The sequence below is a fragment of the Diceros bicornis genome, chromosome 27 (genome assembly GCF_020826845.1).
Source record: "Diceros bicornis minor isolate mBicDic1 chromosome 27, mDicBic1.mat.cur, whole genome shotgun sequence".
In the NCBI taxonomy this organism is placed as follows: domain Eukaryota; kingdom Metazoa; phylum Chordata; class Mammalia; order Perissodactyla; family Rhinocerotidae; genus Diceros; species Diceros bicornis.
Window position 1 is genome coordinate 5,276,474 of NC_080766.1, and position 22,429 is coordinate 5,298,902.

At 37.0% G+C, this 22,429-nt stretch overlaps 1 long non-coding RNA gene across 1 annotated transcript in view; it reads right to left on the minus strand.

Annotated features, from left to right (window-relative positions):
- Positions 1-22,174, minus strand: part of LOC131423102 (uncharacterized) — a 102,240-nt gene extending 80,066 nt beyond the window's left edge. The window contains exons 1-2 of the long non-coding RNA XR_009224231.1: positions 21,847-22,174; positions 7,679-7,933 (exon numbers count right to left, since the gene is read on the minus strand). This is a non-coding gene — a long non-coding RNA (uncharacterized LOC131423102). The remainder of the gene's footprint in view (positions 1-7,678; positions 7,934-21,846) is intronic.
- Between the last annotated feature and the right edge of the window lie 255 nt (positions 22,175-22,429).

Consider the following 22,429-nt stretch of genomic DNA (forward strand, 5'->3'; position numbering starts at 1 on the left):
GTATAATAGATAATTTAGATCTATCGCAATATTTCAGAAAAGATGTGTCAACATAGAATTATTATTTTTACATTACATTGGTAAAGACTCGAAGAAGAGAATGGAAAAGGGAGAGTAGTATCAAGAAAACTCATTAGAAAACTGTTGGAATGATTGGGGTATGGGGTAATGGAGCCTGGAGTTAGGGTGGTGAGGATAATGGAGCAGAGAGAGTATGTCAAGAAAAAAATTAAGAAATAATAATCGGTGACAGGCTAGATTACGGGACTAGAAAAAGCATAAGGAGTTGAAGATGTCCCTAAGCATAAAAGGATTGTGGTATTAATGACAGAAATGAAAACATTGGGATGGGACTCACATCACAGGATTTGTGCCGATCCATATTCTTTTTGCTAATTTTTGGTTCTCTAAGTAGCTGCCAGCTAGTCCTAAAAAAGACTTTATTTTACTGACTTAGAAGTGGTGCAAAAAAAAAAACCTTTCCTGGCCACTCATTTATAAGAGAGTGTTTACACAAAAGATACAAAAGAGTCCTTAGGAAACCCTAAGATGATATTTTCCAATACAGAGTTGAATATTCCCACTACCCCTGAGATACATTTGTCAAGTCAAATGTTGCCTTTTTTGTCTTATTTAGATGACCTTAAGATTCATCATACGTTTCTAAAGATTATTTTCACTTAACTTGAAATAAAAAAACAAATATGTATATTTTCCATAGTTTCCTCTGGCTCCACGTGCACAGCCTCAGAGTTCTAACAGTCCTTTTGAAGTCTAAGTGGAATAGGCAATACACTGTGTTCACCGATATCATTTTGAAACTGTCTGACTCATTATTATATAAAGATGAGCGTTTCACTTAATACAGCCTTAGAGTAACACAATTTGTTACACCATAATTAAAGATGGACACATCTGTTCCATTTTAATTCAAACCCCTTTGAACATAATTACATAAAGCTGCAAGAACAGAAATTCTCAGTCTTAGAAATTTACTATCAAAAAAAATCATCTGTCTACAGAAACTACATGGTCAGAGGACAGTTTGTAAAATGAAGTCAAACAGATTTCTCTCACTCTGTATCAAAGCATGAAAGAAAGCCAAGAGCCAGATTAAAGTCCTGTCCCCATATGAAAGCCACAATTAGTTAAGGAAACCCAGGTGAAGGACAGTCTTTACAGAAAATACTAACATTTCATCCCTGTGGAGAGGTACTATCTTCATATATTCTCTTAGCCCATAGATAAATAAAAAGGAAGTGACAAATACTGAAGATAGTTAAAGGGAAACAGATATAGGAGATATTTAACATTCATGCGTTTACCTTTAAGCCTCCTACTAAATTCTAAATTTTGAGTCATGTTAATGTCCTAGATCTTGAGTAAAAAATAGCATATCTCCGTGATAAGGGCGTAGCCATTATACCCAAAATAGCTTTTAGGTTAATAATAATCAGATGTATAAATGAAGAAAGCAGAGGTAAAGGAAACTCTGTGATTTCAGAATGAATTCTGAGAATTTAATAACATGAGTTAAATGGTAAGCAAGCCATGCACACAAATATCCCTGAAATGTAGGCTGTTAGTCTGTTTTATTTGTTTCCATATCCTGAAGATGGCTTAATGAGGAGACGCAATCAGGATTAGCTAAGCAGTGAGAACTTGGAGGGAACAGGGTGGCAGTAAGATTTATATAAATATTTGCAGAGACTGGGAAGAGCAGATGCTCCTATAATCCAGACAATGTGTCTTCATTTCATTTTAAAATAAAATAAAACAGTTGAAAGCCAAAATATAATTAATCAGAGGAAATGCTTTAATCAACATCTTCCAAATCCTTAAGCACTGCTGAAAAGATTAAAGAAACAGAAAAGAAATTAAAATATGATATTCAAAAGGAAACCAGAATTAGTCTATTCCTGACATTCTCCTTTTATTTCAGATGTGGGATACAGCATGGAATTAATATGCATTTCCAATTGCTGCCAAGTAGTGAAATTTCCTAGGTGTTTAAGGTACTAAATAAATCACCTAAGACTTACTGTATAATTTACAAGGTAGTAATGATAGCTCTCTCTTCATTATTAATTTATTATGTGAAATGTGTATGCTTGCCCTTATTTCCTGTAGCTCTAAACAGAGATCTTTCCAACAGAATAGGAGCTAGCAAGTTTAACTGAGTGTCAGTTTTACATCATAGGTTACTTACAAAGATAAAAAAAAAGTTGCATATCAAATCCATATAGATGTCCAATTTGGATCATATAAACCCAAAATAAAGGTGATTAACTTTGAATTCAGTTTTGGGCTCGGTTTTTCTAAACTCAGAATCACTCTTGCTATTATTTCTGTTGTTTTCTGCCCAAGATTTGATGAGCTGCTCAATAGGAACCTATAATTATTACTAAAGCTCAGAGAAGAACAATTTAAACAGAGGATTTTAAAACAATGTCTCAAGGAAATAAAAAGCACATGCCTTCGTGGCAAGTTCAAAATACATAAACATTTAAAGCTCAGAGCATTTGCCCTTTCCACAAACAAAATTTTGTTGGTGACAGGAATGATTTCATATGTATCACTAGAATATTATAAATAGTTTTTAACATAAGATGATCCCTACAGAGAGTTAACAGGTCACTACTCTTAACTGCAAGAATACCTTTTAAATAGAACTTGAGGCTGGTTACAATTTCTAGCAGAAATGTTATTAATACCTACTAAAATTCTGCCACAAACTCTAGCACTTGGGATTAGAAGTCATGAAATCTTTCAAGTTTAATCTTGCGAAGACATTGCCAAAGTTATTATTATTGAAATGCCAGGGATCAGAATTTCTTATTGTATGCCCTCCTATAACCTAAGTAAACCTTAATGATGGGGAAGACTGATTGACCAGAGAGATCCATTGTGAGACCTATACTGGGGAATGGAAACAGCTATGTGGCGACTTCTTCTGTGTTCCATCACAGTTACGGTAACTTTGAAGCACATATTGCACTTATTTGCTTTTTATATACTAGCTATTTGATTTCTGTTCTACAGCTAGTATATAACTGAAAAGAAAACATAAAGATTCTTGTCTCAGTCACTAGATGGCTTTTGGCATTTGTTTAGTAATTTACGTGCAATGGCCCTTTGATCCCCAAATCACTGACCCTGTGTACTTCATTGTAATGTGAGTTTATTATTATTAAAATAGTCTATATTTTATTATCAGAGAATAATTATGAAAAGTTTCCCTATTGGATTTATATATCAATGTCATTCTTTATCAAATAGATTGTGCTACTCAAATTAGTGACTTTTACATAACAAACTCAATTAATGATTTGTAACGAAGCCCAATGATAGTGCTTATTAAGAATATGGCCATTTCTATCAATAGACTCACTGGAGAGATAAGGGGCAGAGACTAGTCATAAGAATATTCCCTTTATTCTGTCTCCTTTTTCTCATTTCTTATCAAGACACCACAGAAAAGGATACAGAGTTTAATAATTGTGGTTGTTGAATATCATTACCACCATCTACCAAGTTTATCACTTGTCATGAGGAAATCAGAAATGAAGTTCTGTTGGGGATTCTGAGACTGGGACACAATATCTGGAGATCTGAGTCTCGTCTCTGCCATTATGTTGCTTTGGGCCATGTCTATAAGATGAGGGGATTGGTTTAAGGCTATGCCACCCAAGGCACTTGTACCCTGAGAACTGTCAGCAGCAACCCAAGGCAAAAATGAAACCATATATGAAAATTGCTCATGAATCTGGAATTGTGCTGTCCAATAAGGCATCCCCTAGCCCCATGTGGCTATTTAAATGTAAATATAAATAAATTAATAGTAAATAAAATTTAAAGTTCCATTTCTCAGTCCACAAGCCAAATGTCAAGTGCTCATCGCCCCATGTTGCTAGTGGCTATCCATAAAAAAGAAAATTCTTCATAAATGACTCTGCTATATTCATTAGTTCCTGGAACTGGGGATGATACCAAAATTGACAACCTGTTTCCAAGAACAGATGAATGTAGCAGAGTCATTTATATACAGTTTTGGCTTTTTGTAACCAAGGTTCTTATCCTTTTTTTTTTCTGACAATGGAGTAAGACATGTGCAAATGACTCTGCTTCCTTTTTAATAAAAAAGTTCTGAGTATATATACATATATGTATGCACTTCAATACTAAAGCATGTCTTAGTGTTCATGCAGAACCCTCAAATCATATACATATATAATACTGTAGCAAAAGTTTACTGTGGTATATTAGCTGCTGATACTCAAAAAATAAAAAATAAAAGGAAGAAAGAAAAGACACACACTACAAACACCTTTCAAATAAAAACTATCAAACAAAAACTAATACCAAAGATAACATATTCAAACTAGTACATAAGCAAGCAATCCGAGAATGATCTAAGTTTAGTACCTTAGATTTAATAATATCTAGTTAATGAATTATATTTTATAAAATACTCTATTTATTAAGAAAGAGATACAATGAATAAAAATGTCAATATATGAGTAATTACATTGTATCACCATTGTTTTCAAACATACAAGAATATACACATTCAAATAAATGGTACTCAAGGAGTCACTTTTCAGAGAAATGAATTGCCTTTACATTCTCTGAAATACTCTTATGGATAACATTAGCGGTGTCAGATCTTAATACTCTGGGGAACTTTTTTTTATTTTCGAAAATAATTCAAGGTCATCTAAAGCCAAATCTGGGTCATAATTTCTGGTTATAATCAAGGTGAAACTAAAAAGCAATAGGACATTTCTTTTTTGGGAATAATAGTAATGATGAGGCAGCATTTACTGAGCGTCCATAAAATACCAAGAGGTGGTGAGTGTGAGACATACCATTCCAGTCTGTAGAATTATTCCCAGCTTCCAGAGGAGGAAACAGCTCTTCACAGACGCTTCCTGCTTGCCTAATATCACATGGCAGGCACATTGCAGAACGAGAATTTGGACTCTAAAATATCTAGCTAGTGCAAATCTGAGATGCTAAGGGTAATTCTCAATGAGAAATTCCAAAAATTGTTTTCTTATTTATAATTCTTTTTACTTTCACAATTTCTGTTATAACAATTTATATATTACATCATGATTCAGGTCAATACCTAATGTACATTTTATGACGACATTATTTTTTGTGTATGCGGGGGGAAGATCAGCCCTGAGCTAACATCTGTTGCCAATCCTCCTCTTTTTGCTGAGGAAGATTGGCCCTGGGCTAACATCTGTGCCCATCTCCCTCTACTTTATATGTGGGACGCCACCACAGCATGGCTTGATAAGTGGTGTGTAGGTCCACGCCCGGGATCAGAACCTGCGAACCCCAGGCCACCAAAGTGGAGCGCACTAACTTAACCACTGCATCACTGGGCCGGCCCCATGATGTTATTTTTTAAAGAAAAATAAGCTATGAAGCCAACTATTCCTCCAAATATATCTTGATTATTTTTAATGCAGAAAATCAATAAAACCCTTCAATGAAAATTAAAAAATCTTCAAACCATTGTTTAGTATTAATTAAATATTAAATCATTTGGTATAGTTTTCATAAATTTAACATGGATACTTTAATTTTAATTAAAAAGTAAATATGTGTTCATATAAATTTGCAATAAAAAAACAGGAAAAATCATTTGGCTGTATAAGTTTTAGTGTGTTTACAAAAGACTAACAAAATTTGATATAAAATATTAAATTTGATGATCTAGCATACAAACATTGATTCTAATGTTTTAGTTTATGATGTTAATATACAGCTTTAAAACATAACTTAAAATGATTATCTCATATACAGTTCAATAAGAAAAAGGTTCATATAAATATCATGTACCATTGAACATTATCAACTAAGTATTAAAACTAAGATAAAGCTGTTCAGGTGGCATACTAGACAAAGTGGAATTATCAGAGACAGTTTGTATCAACTAAGAGAGTTCAAGCAGTTATTTAAATACTTGAGGCTATCCATTAGCCTTCAAAGCTCAAAGAAATCACCAAAACGTAATTATATCCAGCTTGGTGATGGGCACTTAAGTTTACAAGAGGTTAAGAAAGCCCCACAAGTCATGACTGAACAAATAGCTCCTGATCACACCACCAGTGATAGCTTAGAAGAACAAGATTATAGAGAAGAGATTTTGGTGTTTAAGAATGTCTGTGCAGTTTTTGAAAAGTAAGATTTGAAATAGCAGCTATTATTTGAGAAACAATGCCAATGAATCAGCATAAAATGTATCATTTGTGAACAATTCAGTTAGTTTCTAACATGTGCATAAACCACCTGCAACTTTAAAAAATAGTTGGTGAATGCTATAAATCTTAAATTCAATCCCGGAAACAGTGTTAAGTGCACTCCTTACTTAGAGGTTTCCTTTCTATAGACGTGTCTTAACCTATTTAATCATGCTCCTAAATGCTACCTCATGGCAGGCAATTAAGACTCTGTAAGTACTCAGAATATACATCTGTGTACCCATTTCTTTTGAGACAAGAAAAGAAAATTACTTAGCTGTAATTCTTACTCTCAACGAATTGTAATTACGACTCTAAACCTTTTGAACTCAAGCGCTTCCCTAGTCCATTGAGATAAAAAAAATTCCCTCCAGCAAGTTCGAAATCATCCAATGTCCTCACAACAGGCGAGTGCACCTCCAATTCTTTTTTTTGTGTGTGTGTGAGGGAGATCAGCCCTGAGCTAACATCCACGCTAATCCTCCTCTTTTTGCTGAGGAAGACCGGCTCTGAGCTAACATCTATTGCCAATCCTCCTCCATTTTTTTCCCCAAAGCCCCAGTAGATAGTTGTATGTCATAGCTGCACATCCTTCTAGTTGCTGTATGTGGGATGCGGCCTCAGCATCGCCGGAGAAGCGGTGCGTTGGTGCGCGCCCGGGATCCGAACCCCGGGCCGCTAATAGTGGAGCGCGTGCACTTAACGGCTAAGCCACGGGGCCGGCCCGCACCTCCAATTCTTGAAGTCCAAGGTGTATCTAAAAATATCAGCTTTACATTTTAAGGTAAGTAGAAAATGTTGAATGGAGACGGTTATAATGATGACCCAGGACATTAAGCAGAAAAGTAAAAAACAAAAATTTACTTCCACAGATCTAAATAAAGTGTCTCTCCACTTAAGGAAACAATCCTAAGTTCTCACCTCCATAACTGGGAGCTGTTCTGATTAACACTACTTTTACCCAAAAATTATACAGTTTATCAATGTTCAAAGATTGACAGAGTACTGAATCTATGCTGAAAATAATTTAACTATGGATCATTCAGAATTCCCTTCAGAATTTTTTCCCTGCCCTGAGCATCATCATTAAACACATACATCATTATCACTGCACAATCTTGTAGGTGCAGAATGCATGGGAAATGGGGTTTTCCTGTACATACTTTAAAATGTATGTGAGAATAAATCTGCTTTTAGTTTATTTAATGGACATTTATCTCTGAATCATAAAATCAAAGATCTGAACAAAAGTTTATTCATTGACATTTTTTATATGTTGGATTGGCAGGTCAACAAGATTTCAGTATATACAGAAATAATAACACACGTGTGTGTACACACACACACACATAATTTGTACAGCACAGCAAGACTTTAATATGCCCTTATATATACAAGCAGCCGTGTACCCAAGTACTCACCAACACACTCTAGCTGCTGAAGCTTTCTTCTCATCACTATAGCTGTAGTAACTCCTGGGTCTTCATTTAATTTTCACTGGTGAGGAAATACATGTCCAGGATCCCCATTAACCCATTGCTTGAATCCTTGGTGCCATGGGAACATTGATATCCTTCCCTCACTGCTGGAAGATGAGGGTGGGGAGTGTGAGTAAGAAGCTGTGTTTCCACTCACACCTTCAGGCCCACTTCATAATGGGAGATGTGTTCCAGAACCTTGAGTTAGAAATTAGAATAAGTTTTCCCATAGAAATAAAAATCTGGACAGCTGAAACTTCCCAGATGATTAGTATTATGATTCAGCTACTTTACAGGATTTTGTTAACTGGTCAGGATAAACCACCTCACATAACACCAATATTATTAGAAAAATGCATTTGGAGTTTTAAAATAACTTAAAAACCAGTTTTTGAAATATATACTGTTCATAATTTGGGAAATGTCCATAAATTAAAAAACAAAGGAAGAAATCAGTTAGCACTCTATAAAATCATAGAATTTTTCATAATTTTTATTGGACACACTTTTCAAGTATTTTCCATTGACAAATGACCAAATTGTAAATAGTAAAGTGTCGGGAGCAGAGAGCTTTGCCCAATATAGAGGAGATATGAGAATTAAGTCACATTTTCATTTGTGTTATTTTTTATTCTTATTTAACTGGCTGTTTTGTTTTGTTTTTTTCTTCTACAGACCTGGTAACACTGGACAATACTCTCCCTTTTTATTCAAATTATCATTTTTGTTTTGCTTTTTACTGGATTATACTAATTAGCATGTTAACAAACAAAAGCTTCTCTTGACCCCGCTCTCCACATTAACTACTACTCCATTTCCTCCCTATGCAGCACAACTCTTTGAAAGAGTTGGCTTTACCTATAATTTCCAATTTCCTTCCTCCCATTCTCTCTTAAACCCATTCCAGTCAAGCCTTAAGCCCACCATTCTACCCAAACTTCCTGTCAAGATTGTTACTGACGGCCTTGTTATTCAATCCAATAGTCAGTTCTCCGCCCTTGCTTAATAGTGGCATTTGACACAGTTGATCATTTTCTCCTTTTTGATATATTTTTTCCAAGCTACCTCCCACTCAGTTCTCCTTCTCTCTCTCTTATCACTTCACCTAACTTCTTGGTTCCTCTCCTCTGTCTACTTCCTTAGTGATCTGATGTAGTTCCAGGACTTTCTGTTAACACTTTAAGACATTGTTCCATCATCTTGTGGAGTCTATGGTTTCTGATTAGAGGTTTGTGATTTTACGAATCATTATTCCCCTGTAGGTAATGACTCATCTTTCTCCTGCTACTTTCAAAATATTCTCTTTAGCTTTGGTTTTCAGAAGTTTGACAATGATGTAACTAGATATAGTTTGATTTGTATTTACCTGGATCTGGTTTCACCTAGCTTTGAATCTGTGGTATTGTATCTTTCTTGATAGTGGAGAAATTTTCAGCCATTTTTTCTTCAAATACTTTTTCTGGTCTGTTCTCTTTCCTCTCTTCTGGACTCCAGTTACAGTTGTGTTAGTCCTTTTGACATTGCTCATAGGTTCTAAATCTCTGCTGAAATTTCTGAATCTTTTTCCTTTTTTTTTTTTTTTTGCTTTTTCAGCAACAAAAATTCTATTCATCAACAGAATAATTTCTACTGATCTTTCTTCAAGTTCACTGACTCTTTCCTTTGTCATCTCCATTCTACTGTTAAGCCCATCCAGGGAATTCTTTGATTCAGATACTGTGATTTTAGTTCTAGAATTTTCACTGGGTTCTTTTTTTATGTTTTGTTTTTCTGCTGAGAGTTTCTATATTTTCAACCATTATAAGCATCTTTACTTTACCTCACTGAACACAGTTAAAATAGCTACTTTAAAATCCTTGTCTGCTAATTCCAACATCTGCATTATCTCAGAGTTGGCCTCCACTGATTGTTATTTCTCTTTAGAATGGTCACATTTTCCTGATTCTTCATATGTTGAATTTCACATTCTATTCAGAGCTTTGTAAATGTTATGTTGTAGAGACTCTATAATCTATTTCATTCCTCCAAAGAGTAGAATATTTGTTTCATCAGATAGTTAATTTAATTGAACTCGAACTACAAACCATCTCACCAGAGGTAGCTCAAATGTCAGTTCACTTTTTTTTTGTCCTTAGCTGAAATCTTTCTCAATCATGTACAGTTCAAGTGTCAGCCAGAGAGTTGAAAGAGTTTATACACAGAGGAGGGCTCCCCTTCTCTGGCTCTCTGTTTCTCTCATGGTTGCCCCAAACTCTATCTTCCGATTCTTCAGGCCAGAAAAACTTAAGCTTTTCTATTAGAGTTTAAAACATTCCTTGCAGAAACTACTGAAGATGATACTCAAGTTAAAAGTTGTAAAAAAATGAGAAACTCATTCAATGCCAATTACTTCTTACAAGTTTCAATTTTCCTTCATAATCTGCCTGGTTTGTTAACTCCTCAGAACCATTAAGTATTCCTTTTTGGTATTTTGTTTAGAATTTATTGTTGTTATTTGCAAGATGAAGGTCTGTTAGAAGATTACTTACACGTATTAATGGGGAACTAGCCCTCAATTGAGCCCTATGACTTTAAATACTATCTCTATGCTGAAAACTCCTTAATTAATATCTCCAATCAAGATTCTTCCAGACTCATGTACCTAACTGCACGCTCAACATTCCAACAGGCTGTCAGATAGACATCTCAGACTTAATATATCCAAGATAAATCTCCTGATCTTTTCTCCAATCCCAAACTTGTTTATCAAGCAGCCTTCCCCATCTCACTGAGTTGCAACTACATCCTTCCAGTAACTCAGGACAGAAAACTCTGCAGTTCTCTTGACTCCTCCCTTTCATATCTTTCATCCAGTACAGTAGAAAATCCTGTCGGCTCCGTTTAAAATATATTCAGAATCGAATCACTTGTGCTCACCTTCACGGTGGCCACTCTCATGCTTTCCCTGGAATACAGCAATAATCTCCTCACTGTTCTCATTGTAACTACGCTTGCCCCTTGGTCTATATTCACCACGGGAGGCAGAAGGACCCATTGAAAAGGCAGATCAGACCACTTTACTCCTTTCCTCAATGCTGTAACAGGGTCCTGTTTTACTCAAAGTAAAAGCCAATCCTGTAAAATGAACTGTAAGCCTAACAATCTGCTCTCCACAACCTCTCTAACTTCTTTTACTGCTCCCCTAAACTTTTGCTTTTTCTAGGACTTTGGCTCTAGCTGCTGCCTATCCCTGGAAGACTGTTCTCCAGAATACCAGGCCAGCTGATCCCTCACTTTTATCAAGTGTCTGCTCCAATCTGACCTTTAATAAGGCCGACTTTGACCATCTATTTAATACTGCAACTATCTCCCCCATCCCACTCTCCCCATCACTTCTGTCTCATCAGCCTACTAGAATGAAGCTCCATGAGGGCAGAGAGCCCTGCCCCCAATATATCTCAAGTACATAGAACAGTGGCCGGCACATAGTAATTGTTCAATAAATATATGTTGAATAAATGAATATTAAGCCCCACCCTGCCAATGGCAGAAAACAGAATCTTAGTCATTTCTTGCTATCCTTGGTCATTTTAGTCAAGTTTATTCAAAATTCCCCTTCCTCTTCTTTCTCCTCAACCTGGTACCTAATTTTCAGGGGTTTATACGGAGGAGAGGGAGGCGAGGAGAGGATGTCTGGCCCATGGCTGCCCTCTGTACTGCATTGTGATCTGCTGAGATGGCCTCTGCCTCTCCTTGCCTCTCTTCCCGGATTCCATCCCTACTCTGTTCTCTGAGATCCGTCATTACTCCATGGTCCACAGTATCATCAGACAACCAAACTGAGAACTCATTTTAGACCACTGGTTCCTTCTTTCAGCCAATTTTGCACCCTCTCTGAAGGCAGTGGAAAAATTTAGCTATTTTCCTATGCTTCTTTGGAGTCACAAACACCCTAAATCTTTATCAAGACGTTATTGTCTTGGATACCATAGAAAGCCAATAGGGCTCACACCCTTGTCAATATGGGAAATATCTTCAGGATTAGAGCCTGCTGACATCTCATAACTAGTCCCTTCTACTTTTGGATATCCAAACTTATCTTGGAGGTTTTATAAACACCCCCCTACACACGCCGTTTTGAAATAACCCTGGGGAGGGATGAGAAGCAGAGCACAGGCCCAGCTCTAAGCAGGTTTAATGGTCTTGCTTCTTCTCCCGTTCCACTCTCCTCAACAGTTCAGAGGAGCTCTCGGCAGGAGTGGAGGGAATTTGGAACTGGATAACACATTTCTTCCTGAATACTTCCTTCTTGCACAGGAGGTGAAGCTTTTGAGTTTGAATGCCAAGGATTTGCTGCCTTTTTTTCCCCCCAATCCTCCCATGATAGCATCCAACAACTAATTTCTGGAAGCCTGCACTGGAATGAAGGGTCTCAAGGCCCAAGAAAAGAAAATCAAAGAACTTTAAATGTGGGGGAATGAGGTCAGGCAGAGAGGGAGGAAGTGATGGTAAGGAGGATATTTCAGGCAACACTTCAAAATATTCACAAATATTAGCTCTAATTTTTATCACCTGAAGAACTTATTATACTTGACTTAGCCTTTTGTTAAAAAATAATCATGTAGTAAAGAGAATAAAAGATGAGAAAATACAATTAATCTTTTCTCACAAGGTAGATTTCCACAGTAATGCTGCACTTATCCAATGTTTTCATGAAACTAAAGCACAAGCCATTTGCTAACCCTGAAGGTCTGCTGAATTAAGAAATCTTCAAATTGGATAAGTCTGTGAATGCCTCCCTGTCTGGGCCTACAAGTATGGTTTAGAGATTCAGGGACACGTAAGTGAAGAAAGAAAAAGAATTCTCCTTCTTTGACATAAAGTATTGAGAAACAACCTGGCGTAACATATTAGCATCAAAAAAAGCCAAAATCTAAATGAAGAAATTCTGAGCCTTAATGAAGGTCATATGTAAACACACAGAGAATTCTACACTAGTTTTAAAAGGAAACTTGGGAAATTAACTTCCACACATGATTAACTTTTTTAGTGGAAAGTAACTGTGTATATCCCAGGTAATATTATTTAAAATTTAGTTTCTTTTATAATTAATGAAGCAATTGAAAGTGATTACTTTTTTATTGCAAAGGAGTAAATTTTTTTAAAAAGTTAAATCCTCAGGATATTTCTACAGGCTTTTCCATTTGCCAGGCACAATCTCCCCAGCCCAGACTCAGCCTCAGCAAAAATAGCAGAAGGAACTTCCTGGATGACCTGTTCAAGAAGGTCAATTCCATCTCATTTCTGTTATTCACTAACTCTGTAGTCTGTTTCTATAATTTTATAAACTCCACCAAACAAGCTGTATTTTTACTTAATTCTTCAAAGTATATCCATCACTTAGCATAATGCTTAGTACAGAGCAGGTAATCAATTACATGTTTGTTAAATGAGTAAAAGATAAAAGAAATGAAATATGCAGTTAATTGCTCTGAGAATATTTTTTAACTGATTCATAGTTTTCTGAATGACAGATACACTACGACTTATTAAATATAACAATCTTTTCCATTCTTATCTTCTTCCAAGACTCCATTGCTTCTGAAACTGCTGTAGAGAGCTATGCCGTAAATGTTTAACAACCTGCCCTCTAAATGAAAAGTAATGCATGTATATATGTACATAAATTTATTGTAAATCTTACTGACATAAAGATGTATAGCTTACAATTTACAAATAATAATAAAATATACAATATTCTTTATTGAAAATTCCATGTAGCCAATTATTCTCACAGAATGCTTTTGTAATTTTTGCCGAACTCTTGTATCCATAGCCAATCTATATTTGAAACTGACAAGTGGTTGTAATTCCAATGTGGATATCAATTGATATTTTTGTTTATGTTTTTGAGTACAATAAGACTGATAAAACAAAAATATATGTCAGAATTTCACACATTTGTCAATAATGTGAGCAACTTTTTTGCTGAGTCAGATAATAGCTTTCAAACACTGAAAGAATATTTTCTCAAATTCTTGTGGTCTTCACAACGCAACATCTGTACACACAACACATTTTTAAGTTTAATCTGCATTAGTCATATGTTCCTCACTGATATATTCACCACTTTCTTGTGCGTAGACCAGGGGTACGAAAGCTTTCTCTGTAAAGAATCAAATAGTAAATATTTTAGACTATATGGCCATATAGTCTCTGTTATAATTACTCCTTCTTGTCATTATAATGCAAAAGGAGCCATAGACAGTAAATAAACAAATGGATGTGTCTGTGTTCCAATGAAACTTGAACTATGTGCAATAGTAGAACTATGTACAAACAGTCCAACTATGTACAAATAGTCCAACTATGTATAAAAGCAAGCAATGGGCTGGATTTGGCCCAAAGGATGTAGTTTACCAATCCTTTGCCTGGATATTTAACACAACTATAAACCAGGCCTGAATCTTAGCACTTGCCATTTTCCTGGAGTCAATGTGCCTCACATTGCTGATTTTGAGCTACCAATGTGACATCATTGCATGCTGAGTTGGAAAGTGATGGACAATAGAACAGAACACCATTATATAGTATTTCCACTACACAGATGTAATGTATATAAATAACCTGAAGAGTATGGATAACAACAAAGGGTAGTAAAATAATTAGAAAGTGATGAGTTGTATTTATTAACTTTGTTTTTAATATATTTTATTTACTTGAAGTTTATATAAGTTTTTTAAATGGCTGTGTTTAAACATTGACTCATAAAATTCCTGAAAATTTAACAATCTGCTCTCCTGAGCTGACAGGAATAGGATTCTGACCACCACAGCTCTATCTCCTTCCTTGACACTTTCTTTGCCCTCTGCACCGCCTCCTCTAATCTGGTTCTCTTCTTTCCTCCATGCCTTTCCCTTATTTATTCTCCGGGAGCTCCTTGTCCCATGCTCATTGTCACTTTATGGCACGCAGTGTGACTCTGTTCTTCTGACACTACCTCCCCCACAGCACGGGCGTTTAGCATAACTTCATTGCTGCTTATGCCCAAAAATATACATTTAGCTTTGCATTGTCACTCACATTTCTAAATAGCCTGCTGTGTTTTTATATATATATTTTCATGTGGACGCTTTGATTCCTTACTGTCATTTCAAATTTAATGAGCCTAAAACCTGCCATCAAATTTTCAGTCCCCTCTCCCTTATGCCTTAATTGTTCAAGGTATTTTTGTCAGTAGGAACAGCTTGATATTTTTAATTCAACTTCTCTTTGGCCTATATCCTTTCTCATCGATATTTCCTGATAAATGTCTTCTGTTACATCTCTCTCTATTCACACTTCCCCCATATAGCTCACACCTGAATTACAGCAACAGTCTCTCGTTGATCTCCTTGTCTTCAACCTTATCATTCTTTCAGGGTTTATCACAGTGTAGTGAAGCTCATTTACTCTAAATCCTGAGTTGATCATACTTAAACCCTTGATTAAGACCTAGCATGGATTTTATCGCCTACCTCACTAAGCCTAAATTTTATGCCTCAGTTTCAAGGGCTTCATAATTTAGCCCAATTTGTCTTTCCTAAGCAATACCATTATTCATTATCTCTCCAAGTAGACAAAATCTTAGGTATTGTAGCTTGTAATTCATTTTCATATGGGTAGTCAGGAAATAACGTGTTCATTTATCTCTTATTTGTCAATGTATTTTTAAATGATTGTAGCTGCATTCAGAAACTCAAAAGATGCGCTTCCACCTGAACAACAGAAATACAATCTGTTAAAGAAGACGTAGATATCCTGAAGATGCTCTATAAAGAAAGACTCATCTGGGGCCGGCCCTGTGGCGTAGCAGTTAAGTGAGTGCGCTCCACTGCCGGCAGCCCGGGTTCGGATCCTGGGCGTGCACCGACGCACCACTTGTCAGGCCATGCTGTGGCGGCGTGCCATATAAAGTAGAGGAAGATGGGCACAGATGTTAGCTCAGGGTCAGTCTTCCTCAGCAAAAAGAGGAGGACTGGCATGGATGTTAGCTCAGGGCTGATCTTCCTCACCAAAAAAAAAAAAGACATCATTCATCTATTCATTCAATAGACTGAATAAATAGGCCAATTCCTAAGAACTGTGCTAAGTGCCAGGGACACTAAGATGAATAAGACATTTTCTGACTTCAGAAAGCTGCAATCTACTCAAATAACATCATAAACAACATATTTTTTAAATAAAATTGCCTCAGAAACTTTGCAAGTTTTGGTGAAAAAGGTATTAAAAGCTAAAAATCCACATGTCATTTCAAGGGCTATATAAAGAGCTTATTGAAGAATATTTCCTTCATTAGATAAATCAGATAAACCATTTAACAGGATATTTTTTAAATTAACTTTTAAAATATATATTGAATGCCAGACAATAATAAATATTATATGGATATTTGAAAATATTTTATCTCATTTCAAATTTTAATAGGGATTTTCATGGCCTAAACATTTGATTTAATCTATATTTTTATGAGAGAAGTATATTTACACTTTTGTAAATTTTTGGCTGTTTTAGAGAACACAAGCAATTTTTGGTTATAACATGTGTTCCACTCAGCAAATCAATACTAGCACTCCCTCAGCAACATACATTTTTACATGTGGCAAAAAAGAATCTTCAGTTTTAACGATTACATACTCCAGAAAAGGAAATCTAACAGGTTTAAAAGCCCCTCTTCAGAACCTTTTTTAAAATGCTGATTTTAGACCATACGTAATCTCTTGAGCAATTGTTAATATTACATGGAATACTACAGATATAAAAAGTGTTGTAACAAACACTAAAGAGTTATTACTTAGTTGGCCTCTATAAATAAAAGTACATACTACTGGCTTTTCCATTAGTAGAATAGGACAACTGTATAGTATTGAGATTTTTTTTCCTAATGTAAATTCAGTAAAAAGTCCTTAGTCCTAAGAAAATTTAAATTTCATTATGAGCAACTCTCAAACTTTCAGAAGTGATTGTCCATTATAGAGCTATTAGACAACACAAACAGATGTGTAACTCAACTATCGGGAAGCATAATACATGCAATATTTCTGTATCATAAAAATAACAGTAATGAATAATGATTAAAATCCAGAGTATTTAAATCCTCAACTATATTTTAAAGTGAAATTAAAACATGTTTAAGAAAAGGTATACATTTTTAAGGATGTAATATAGATATTGTTTATGCACCTGGATTTCATGAAATTCTTAATCTTCATTGTTACATGAAGCCTGAAAAATTAGCTTTCTTTGGTTCATGGGGATTAGGTAGAAATCTGTCTTCACTGTTCCATTAGCTCTCATGGTAGACATTAAATCTCCTTCTTGGAATTAAATGTCTTAAGAATGTGTAAAGACAGAAAATGAATCTTTTTGGTGAACATTTTTTTGAATAACTTCGTGTTTCTAATGTGATAATCTGTGTGTTATCTTTAAACCACAATTCAACCACTTAAAGGTAACTTCAAACTGAGGAAGGAAGTTGGACAAAGATCTGTTTCAGTTCTAAAATGCCATGATCTCACGCTATAAGCCTTTTTTTAATTGCCTCAAGAGCTCATAACACGTTTTTTTCTCAAGTCAATGTAAATGTCATATCTTTTATCCATTAAGAGTTTTTTACATTATTCACTAGTTATTCAGTACCAAACCTTATAATAATTGTCATTGACCAACCCAGTGTCAATTTGAGACATGTAAGATGTGATCAGACACGAAATAAAACTCTTTTTTTCACATGGCTCACAAACTGATTTTGAAGGCAAATGGAGAAAGGTGTTCTAAATTTGTTTTGTAAAAAGTAATATTATTAGATTATCTGCACAAAGTCACTACCTTAGCGACAAAAGATACTAGCTTGAGTCTATAAATTATGCCTATTTTTCAAAAATAAATATCACTGTGGAAAGAAGGTAGAGACACTAGTGGAAAGAAGGGTGAAAGAGGAGGACGGAGGAGGAAAAAGAGAGAGATTAGAGAAGAAAAACCTGCATTCAAAAACCAACTCTGCAGCCTACTAGTTGCTTTGCTTTGAAAAATTTCTTGCCTCTTGAGCATCATTTTTCTCATATGATTGATGTGAGAAGGATGAGAAAATGTATGTAAAACATTTAACGTACACTGGGTTCTTTTACCTTAAAACTGAAATAGAAAGTAATTTAATACTCATCCCTTTTTTATTGAAGGTTGCTAATATACAGGCATTCTCAGTTTTAAATTCTTTATAAAGAAGCTACATGACTTGTTTGTTCAGCAGCAGGAACCCAGAAATTTAGTCACGTACCCAGAGAGTGGGTTACGTTCTGTGCTAGTGAGTCATACACCTGTAGTGAAGAGAACCCAAGGTGAAAACTTCAGTATGAATATACTGGTTAAAGACATACAAAGTTTCGAGGAGAGCAGCACCTACAAGGTGTTGATTCTCCACTTCTCTATGTGTCTCCATGGGGCTTGCCTTTCTTGTCTTGCAAAATTCATCAAAGTGAGAATAAATATCCCTTCTAGGAGAGTAAGTCACACCAAGCAGAATTCTTCTAGTGACTTTGAAACAGATCAGTCCCAAGGCATTGGGGCGGTATGGGCATCTGGTCTTTGGGCTTCAGACATAACAGATTTCTGCTGAGCTACCCATTGCTTCTGCTGCGTGGCCCAGCCAGCTCGCATGGCTCTACTGCTTCTAAGCCACGCTTACGGGCCACAGGACACTTTGTTGAAGCTGCTTGTGATCCCTCCTGCCAAGGCACCCCAAGCCATTCCGCCCTCAGATCTTGCAGCCTCACCAGCAGTGCTGCGGAATACACACAGTGGTTGTTGCTAATTTCAGTACCCAGAGATTTCCTCCTCAGCATCTTCCCTGAACTTCTAAAGCATGTAGAAATCTTTCCAGTCTGGAGGGAAAACATCACTCTTCAATCCAACGGCTTCAAATCATTTTGTTCATAAGTATGAATCCCCTTCCTTTTAACTCCTGCATCATGCCTCCAAGTTCTTCTAAAGACTTAGGTTTTAGAAAACAAAGTCCAGACAGATTTTCTATCCCCTTTCCCTTCTACTCATGCCTGGTTTGATGATCACAAAAGAGAAATTTCTCCTTAAATGGACAAAAGGAATAGAAAAAAAGACTACAAGAGGAAAACTATAGATTAACATCCCAAAATATTATCAGCCCACAAAGGTTTCACTTCACTTTTTTTTATTTCGCTGAACTCATGTGAAATACATGAAGGCTCTTAAGAAAACCCTATTCCGCTAATCCAGATTGATTGCTCTTGTTTTTTGTAATTCTTTTAGGACCAGACATGATGCCCTTTATAGGGGAAACAAAGGGTGGTAGAGTCTGACAAAAATAGTCCTTTTTTCAGTGATTTCTCCCTCCCCACTCTTCATATTATAGAAATATGTTGAAGAAGTAAGGAGGTTCCTATCAACTGATTCCACTAGTCTTACCTGAAAATAGCATCCCGAAGGATGCTTAGTCGACTCTCTACTTCAGAAATGGTACCTAATCCCTACCCTCACTAGCCCATGGGTTTCACTGTTTAGTTCCACACATAAGTATGTCACTGTATATTGTGACTGTCTCCCCAGTATCTTCAACTCTCCCTCTCCTCTGATTCCCTCTAGTTAACACTTGAACGAGCTCAACTCTCTTCAGTCTTGAAATACAAAAGTCTTCCCTCCACCCATAAGCCCTTGGTAAACTACCATCTCTCCCACGTCAACATTCAACATTTCATCGCCAAACTTGATGAAAATGTCTACAGTCTGTCTCCAGTATCTCTCCATCCATCTTTCCTCAAACTACACGATGACTAACACTCTATAGAAGCAGCTCCCACCAAGGCTACCTCCTCACTACCTCCTCCTCCAAGCTATATCCAACGGGACCTTCTCAGTTCTCATTTCCAGTTTATTGTTTTCTGGTCTGTGTCCTCCATTCAACCGCTAGCTCTACAAGGGTACCTATGCATAGTGACCAGCACACAGAACGCACCCAAAAAAACAGTGTCTAATGAACGAATAATAGAAAGACACAGAAAGCAGTAGTTCTACCTAACTCATAATTTACAGCAAGGTAAATGTATTCCCTTGGAAAATAAATATTTAGACTTCAGCCTGGAAACTAATTCAGATGTGCCTAGGATTTTAGCTTTGTTTATTTTCATTGTCTTTGTTGCTTTGCTATTGCTATTACTATGTACGTGATTTTGCAATATATTTCCTCACTGGATCTTGGAAGATTTCTTGAATATTCTCTTCGAACTGATTTTCCACCCACACTATTCTTGGGAATCAATTCCAAAGTAAGAAAAACAGAAAACCCTATCAAATAATTCAAAATATTTAGCTATAACTAATCTTTCTCAGGCTCGTTATAAAACAAATCCTCATATTATAAGATTTCAAGCTATTTTTACCTTGGTGATTATATTACTTTTACAGTAGAGAATTTTCATGATAGGGGAATTGTTATATATTATATTCCATTTTATAATACAAGCATCTTATTTTTGCCATAATTCAATAAATAGCATACAATTAATGAAACCAAACTGGCTTGTCTAAAGATATAGTTAAGTAATCTAAGAAGACAAAACTTAATTTTTTCCAGTGTCTATGAAATATTATTCTTATAATTCTTTTATGGTTATCCTTTCCATAAATAAAACTTTCACCATATTACCATTAATTTAATAACATTTCAAAACTAATTGAAACTAAAAATAATAGTGCATATAATAGAAAGAAGGAATAAGATAATAGAAGAAAAGAGGGAGAATTAAAATTGAAGAAAAGAAAATGCATTTTTACTTTCTTCTGGTTTGGAAATATAGGAACTCAGGAACCCTAATGATCAGTTTTGTCCCCTAAATGAAAAGGCCTCCAGAAATGAATTTTTAAAATATATCATAGTAGTATTAAATGAATGTTTACAAATAAATCAACCATTTTGTTTAACCTTTCTACCTCTAATTCAACCATAATCCTCTACATCTCCCCAGATCGGGGGTGGGTGGACAGGGAGAGAGGTGGGGTGGGAATTATCTAGTAATTAGTAATTACAGCTGACCTTAAAAAATGTGGAGGTAGTTGGGGGCCCAGCCTGATGGTGGAGCACGGGTTAGGTGCACGCACTCCGCTGCGGCTGCCAAGGGTTCCCAGGTTCCTATCTGGGGCGCGCACCAACGCTACACTGCTTGTCAAGCCATGATGTGGCAGGTGTCCCATATAAAGTGGAGGAAGATGGGCATGGATGTTAGCCCAGGGCCAATCTTCCTCAGAAAAAAGAGGAGGATTGGCAGATGTTAGCTCAGGGCTGATCTTCCTCAAAAAACAAAAAAAAAAAATGTGGAGGTAGATACAGGAAGTAGAGGGAGAAGGTCCACATAATTCATGTAATTAACACCATTTACTATTATAGTTGAACAATTTTTACGATTTTCATCTACAAAAAAACTACAGATTTGCTGATGTCACTTCTATCAGCAGTGCCTCCATTGTCTACAAAGATACACAGCCGGCACACTAGGCCTGGTAGCCCCAACCCCCTCTCCCCAACACGTCTCAGGCTCCTCTCCATCCACACTCAGGGCTACAGCAGTATTAAAATATTTGCCTGCTCGCTTCATGCTCACTCACATTCGCCTGCTTCTCCGTGAGCTAGAACCTATGCAAGACTGTTTAATGTTAATACACCCAGATGAGGCCCGAGATGGAGTCGCTCGTGCTAGGCCCCACAGAGGGCTGTGTCAGCAAGACAGAACCTAAGTTCCTACGCTCAGCAGGCCTAGAAAAGCAGGGCCTAAGTCCACCAGTCAGCGCCGGCCTACTCTGCACAGGTTCACAGGTTCCCCGAGCGGCTCCAAGACCCCTGTGCAGCATACAAGGGCCGCAGCCCTGCTTTACGCAATCCACAAACGCCCAGGGCAATCCCTGCCCCCGCTCGCTTGGTTCTGTAGAAATCTCTCGCCTCAGACAGCTCTTCGGAGCTCCCCTCTGTTTGCTCGATTGCATGCCGTCCGATTCATGAATCCCTGAATAACGCCACTAAGATCTTTAGAATGTACTCAGCTGCATTTTGCTGCCTAGCAAACACTCACCTTTCCTAGAAGGCTTCTGTCGTCCCCACAAGCACTCCTTCGCCGCACCCCGTCCACACCTGTAGCAACCTACCGGTCATGGTGCAAGGCAACGGGTGATCTCCTTCCATTTCACTTCAGGCTGCGGAAGGAGCAGCAGTCTACTTTTAATCGTCTGTGTGTCCTTGCGATCAACTGAGTGTCTTGTATACACCTGATAATATAAATGGAGGAAGACAGCAAATTTATGATCTACCTCACTTCACAATTATACTGATCTGGTCTAATCAAACATTTATTAATAATTGAAATGTCAGTATTTGGTGAGATAAGACCCAAACGAGCAGCACGAATGATAAAAGGAGGCGGGGCATCGGCAGAGAAGGCGAATGCTCCCCTGCCCTTCAGTCCCACGTGCCCCGTGCTCTCCCGCCGGCCTCCTCTGGTCCGTCACCGCCGAGAACGGCGTGGCAGCCTGTGCCCCGCGCCCCCGCGCCCCCGCCCCCGAGCCCCCGCGCGAGGCGTGTGCGGAGGCTCCTCCCACGCGCGGTGCGCGCGCGCGGCGCCGCGGGCCCTGAGGCAGCAGGCGGCACACAGCCCTGTG